Source organism: Gymnoscopelus microlampas (genome assembly GCF_963454915.1).
Source record: "Gymnoscopelus microlampas genome assembly, chromosome: 8".
Taxonomy (NCBI): domain Eukaryota; kingdom Metazoa; phylum Chordata; class Actinopteri; order Myctophiformes; family Myctophidae; genus Gymnoscopelus; species Gymnoscopelus microlampas.
In genome coordinates this window covers 17,472,197-17,478,196 of record NC_139945.1, presented here as the reverse complement: position 1 = coordinate 17,478,196, position 6,000 = coordinate 17,472,197, and the positions used below count along the sequence as shown (strand labels likewise).

The following is a 6,000-nucleotide window of genomic DNA, read 5'->3' as shown; positions in this document are numbered from 1 at the left end:
TTAGGCATAGTTTTACTGAGGTTAGGGTTAGGGTTAAGGTTAGGTATAGGCATAGTTGCAAAAACGAGAACTGTCAATCACAGCGACTACTGACCAATCACAGCGGGTTTGCCAAGAGCTGGCGTGGGATCCATAATAACGCATAGGCGACCAAGCCTGGCGAAAATCTGCACTCCGGAGAGCGCATTTTTTCTAGTGTGCAACATTAATCTGATCCTTAGTGCCTGTAAAATAACATTTCAACATGCTCAGCTGAAATACATATACCACCTCCATGGAATTTGTGGGTCACGAATTCCTGCATATTTGATGATCTAACAAACCTTTTATAAATTTAAAGTCATACTATGCAACATAAATTATCTTTTTTTAAGGATTTTATTTGGAATGGTTATTGTGAAAGACACTGGTGAAATATTATATGGAAATAATTTTAATAATTGAAAAAGCTACACAGTATGTCCAGTGTAAAGTAACTATGTACTCAAGTACTGTGCTAAAGTACAATTTTGAGGATTTTTTCTTTACTGGAGTACATCCAATTTTCAATACTTTTACTTCTACTCGACTACATCTCAGGGGCAAATATTGAACTTTTTACCCCACTACAATTATTTGAAAACTATAAGTAACGTTACTTTGTAGATTTTTATTATTATTACAAAACGCACATTAACCACTTCAGCCCTATGTTTTTTTTTAGGCTATTTCAAAACATTTTTATACATTTAGAAACTTGTGAAATGATTGAATGATGAGTACTTTTACTTTCAGTACTAAGTATATTTTAATGCCAATACTTTTGTACTTTTACTCAAGTACATTTTGAATACCGGACATCTGAAGGGCACGGTCACACCGAACCTTTATTCTATGAGGGCGGATTCTGCAGCGATGCCTTTCATTGGGAATGGAGCATTTTCTTTTTTTGCAGAAATCCGCAAACCGCTCCATTGCCATTGAAATGCATCGTCAGAATCCGCCCTCGATCATAGGTAGAATAAAAGTGCAGTGTGACCTTGCCATAACAGAGTATTTCTACATTGTGGTATTGATACTTTTACTTAAGTACAACATGTGAGTAGCCTGCTTCTTTCACCACTGAGTATGAATTTATATTAACTCTGAGTGTACAAATGGAACCAGTTGGACCTGTGTAATTTGGTTCCATATGTATGTTATTATTAAGTTATTAACACTGATAATTTGACTCTACTGTCTTTGTAACTGTAAATGCTGAATGGTTACTTTATTGAGAAAATAATTATGTCTGTAAATTTAACAAAAAAAGTGTGATATTTTCAATGCTTTATTTTATAGTAATTCAAAAGTAATCCAAAAGTAGTCAGATTAGATCACTATTTGTAATCCAATGGAGTAGGTTGCTATTACAAACATGAATTTCTATTCAGTAACTGTCCGCCTATACATTTCCTGGAGAGTCTGTTTAATATTATGAAATTAAGAGTGATTAAACAAAACTGGTATTGTGACAGCACAATGCCATAATACAAATAATACTAATAACAATAATAATACCAACGGCCACCAGCTGTAACAAAAACAAAAAAGAGCAGACAAAATTGGAACGAGAACCCTACAAAATGTAAACTGATAGTTCTCTCTCCTGATTAGAAAATTGGTGTCACGTCCTGTACCAGAAATGTTCTTTTCTGTTTACTAAAGAGCTGAAGAGAAGGGAAGACCCCTGATACTGAACAAATGCTCTAATGATTACTATGGAGGAGGCAAGACTGGTGATGGAATTAAGGGACTCCGCCGACAGGACAGTGGCAGAAGCAAATGTTAGAGTTGCGACTGGAAGGAAATGGAGGGCTGAGGAGGAGGTGCAGAAGGTGATGGGCAGACTGCAACATCAAGAGGTCGTGGGCAGGGTCCAAACAGGGCGGGCAGGCCTTGGATGGAGCGACCCACCTATTCTATGGTCCAAGGCAAACGGGAAGGAGAGGAAGGATCTTGTTGTTGCCGAGGTTACCAGAATAGAACAGGAGGAGCTCAGAGTAAAGTCTGTGGCACAGGGGCAGCAGGGGCGGTGGACTACCTGGGAGGATGTCGCGAGTCGAGCAATCAACTGGGCAGACTTCTGGAAAATGCCACAAAATCGACTCAGTTTCCTCATTAGAGCGACCTGCGACACGCTCCCAAGCCCTCGAAATCTCCATCAGTGGTTTGGAACAGAGCAATCCTGTGACCTCTGCGGGACCACCAATGCCTCACTCCAGCATGTCCTGTCAGGATGTAAAACAGCTCTGACACAGGGTCGACTTACATGGCGGCACGACCAAGTGCTCAGGAAGCTGGCAGAGGTGCTGGAGAAAAGCCGGCAGGAGGCGAACAACCAGGGTCCATCAAGGAGCCAACATGGGATCCACTTCCACAGGCAGGGGAAACCTGCAGAACACTCCAGCAAGAGATTACCACCCTCCAAGCTGTTAACACCAGGGGTGGAGTGGAAGATGGAAGTGGACCTGGGTAGACAGCTCCAGTTCCCACAGGAAATCTGTACCACCACTTTAAGACCCGACGTGGTGCTGTGGTCAGCAGCGGTGAAGTCAGTACTGCTGGTTGAGTTGACAGTGCCATGGGAGGAGGGTCTGGAAGCTGCCTACGAAAGGAAGAGGGCAAAATATGCAGACCTGGTTGCGGAGTGCAGGGAAAGCGGATGGACTGCGAGGACGTACCCGGTGGAGGTGGGAGCCAGGGGCTTCGTTGGCAGTTCCACGTCACGCCTGCTCAGAGACGTGGGCCTACGGGGAGCCAGACTGAGCAAAGCCACCAAAGAGCTATCGGAGGAAGCAGAGAAAGCAAGCCACTGGCTCTGGCTGAGACGACGAGACAAGACTTGGGGGGGAACATCAAAATAAGTTGAGCTGCAGGTGGTGTCAGGGAGACGTCCCTGTTCACTGCCCCGCCACCAGGAGATGTTCTGGGTAAGGGGCGAAACATCAATGAAAGGTGGTCCCCAGCTGAAGACCCTGCAGCTCAACTGTTTTGGTATGCGGTCAGGTTTAGGCCTGGCTCAGGGAAGCGGAAGCCCCTGCCATGCATAGTCCTCCATCGGCACCTTTGGAGGTGCGACAGGCCAAGGCCTAGCAGGTACACCATCATCCTGTATGAAATAACTATCAGAATAGAGCTTTAACTTTTTAAGAATATTATTTTTGTGACTTTGGGTACCTATAGAAAAGCGCTATATAAATCTGAGCTATTATTATTATTATTACTATTATTACAATTATTATTATTATTAAACACACAAACACATGTGTTGCGTTGCATTGCAGAAAATATACTGGTATTGAACCCTGAGAGACTCCGATTACCCATAGGGGGTTTAATGGTTAAATTCAAATCACACCACACCAGTTTGCATTGAATGAAACCTTTTTTTTGCATTACTACCTGAAAGCCACCAGAGGTCACTAGTCTGCTAGGAAATCACCCAGATCAACCGGTAGGAATTGAAACTTTCCGTTGTCATTTTCCATCTTTTCTGCCTCTGCCTTCATCATGTTTTCCAAAAGTCCTGAACTCAGAATGCTGCAGTCCTACCTTTTTAATCTGCCATTTAATTTGGACCTATTTTATGTCCATGACATGGATTTTATTAGGCTTAGTTTGTTTACTGTTTTTGCTATTTTCTGTGAACCGCGTTTGCATCTTTTTGTGAAAGTTGCAAATAAATCAATAGCCTATCACATATAAATACATCCACATTAAACAGGAATTTAACTTAAAGGGATAGTTCACCCCCAATGTTACTTTTTTTCCATTCATTAGTCACCCCATGGAGACTTGAATTCATGGATATTTGTTTGTTTTTGTCGCATTCCTAGGCCAATAATGTGATGACCGGCTGCCTACCGGTCCACTGATCATCAAATTATTTGCGTACAAAAAATATCCATGAATTCAAGTCTCCATGGGGTGACTAATCGATTTTTTTAGGGTGAACTATCCCTTTAACGTGTCGTACTTATTGTAACGTTGTTTATTTGTTTGTTTTATATTGTACATGAACTAGTAGTGGTAGTAGGCTCGTAGTTTAAAACTTGGCCACTGTTCCACTGTGCCCCTTGTTTGCTCCTCCTTCGTGTATGTGTGTGTGTGTGTGTGTGTGTGTGTGTGTGTGTGTGTGTGTGTGTGTGTGTGCGTGCGTGCGTGCGTGCGCGCATGCATATGAGTGTGTGCATGCGCGCGCATAGGGGTGTGTGTGTTGAAAGAAAGAGCCAGTGATGCAGTAGTTCCGTGCTGCATCCCCTACAGCAGACAGACAGCAGACCGTGGGGACAATAAAGCGAGAGCTCGTTGCAGACCCTGGAGACCCCCTGAAAACACAACGACGCACACAGGACAGGAGGAAGCGACACGTAACTTTCCGAGGTACGACTAATTAAAACTAATGATGATGGAAAACGGTTCCCCCCTGGCTGTTGTTACAGTGGTGGTGCGCCTAGCTGTAGAATACAACTCTCGTTTCAATCAATAGATTGAAAACCTCAGAATCATAAATACGTCTACGAGAGTTGTATTCTACAGCTATAGTGGCGCGCCCATGCTGAACTCTATCGTTACCTTAAAGTCTCCACTCGTATGGCTGTTGTGAAATACTATGCTGATCTGAAACTAGTTACATTGTAGTCTCTCAGAGTTTTTCAAGACTGTATAAAGTGCTTCCAGCTGAAGTCACTAAACAGCTATAACATTTTACCATTTTAACTTTCGCGCATCTTGTTTGTTCGCATTCTTTGTACAGAAGATGCTTGCAGCACGTTATTACTGCTTTATTAGCCTTGGATCAAGACTTACGTATTTGTATCATAGATGTGTTTTTGATCGAGTCTGACTTTTGCTTTCGTACTTTAGGCCTAAGGCAAAAGTCAGACTACATCAAATACATGATATTCTCGATCCAAGGCTACTGTTTTGTAAACGTGCAGTAGGCTACACTAAACTAAACTTATGTTATAGTTGTAGAACTATACCAAAAGGCCACCCATTTACCACACGAACCAGGCCGTGTGCTCTTGTAAGCTACTGTACTGTAATAATACTGTGGCATAATTCTGTCTGTTAGTGCCAACTCCCACACATGTAACCACACCCATGTTTGGCTGGTATTTTCTCTTCTCACAGCATGTATTACCCAGGATGAGTCAAGATCTGACTGTCTCTCTTGTCTTGATCTTGAACATACACATACTACACATGTTGGCTAGTAATGGCTACTCCCGCTTCTTGGGTCTAAACATTCCTGGTGCTGTGCTGTAGTGCAAAAACATATAGATATCTCTATCTTGTTGTTGCTCCAATTCATTCACAAGGAATATATTGGACTTAAATTGCCTTTAACATGCGGGCACTTACACATTAAAAGCGTACTTCTGGGGATAGATATGTGAGCTGTTTATAAAGGCAAATATAGGCCATTGATTGTCATTGAACACGCTTGGTGGAAGGCTATTGAAGGGCTGTATAAGTACAGTAGCAGTGTAGAGCATAGTAACGGGTGGTTTTGACTCTTGAGTGATTTGGACAGGTGACTCTCTTCCTAGCAGTAGCAGGCTGTGTTCCATTTCATGGCTGTGTTCCATGAGTGCATGGGGATCTTATTTTAAATAAGCCACTGTGCTTTTATGACCGATCCAGTTTAGAGGACCTTGTATTGTGAATTGTACTTCCATGTACTGTTTCCATGTCTTTCTAAATAAAGTATTCAATCAATCAATCAATCAATCAATCAATCAATCAAAGCCCATGGCAAGCTTTCCTTCAGACGTGTGTAGTCTCACAACACAAAACACCCCCTCTTTAAAACACACCCTTCTTTACAAGCTGTCCTGTGTGGTGTAATTAAACCTGTTAGTTGAACTAATACACTCACTTCACCATTTAATGTGCATCATTCTCCTGTAACAGACTGGTTAAGATGCTTATTTTAGACTGTTCCATTTCTGTCGCTGGGACCTCTACCTCCTT

At 42.3% G+C, this 6,000-nt stretch overlaps 1 protein-coding gene across 1 annotated transcript in view; it reads left to right on the top strand.

Annotated features, from left to right (window-relative positions):
* Positions 1-4,255: 4,255 nt before the first annotated feature.
* Positions 4,256-6,000, top strand: part of LOC311049868 (calpain-5-like) — a 42,879-nt gene continuing 41,134 nt past the window's right edge. The window contains exon 1 of the mRNA XM_084063765.1: positions 4,256-4,404. The gene's annotated coding sequence lies outside the window, so the exon portion shown is untranslated. The remainder of the gene's footprint in view (positions 4,405-6,000) is intronic.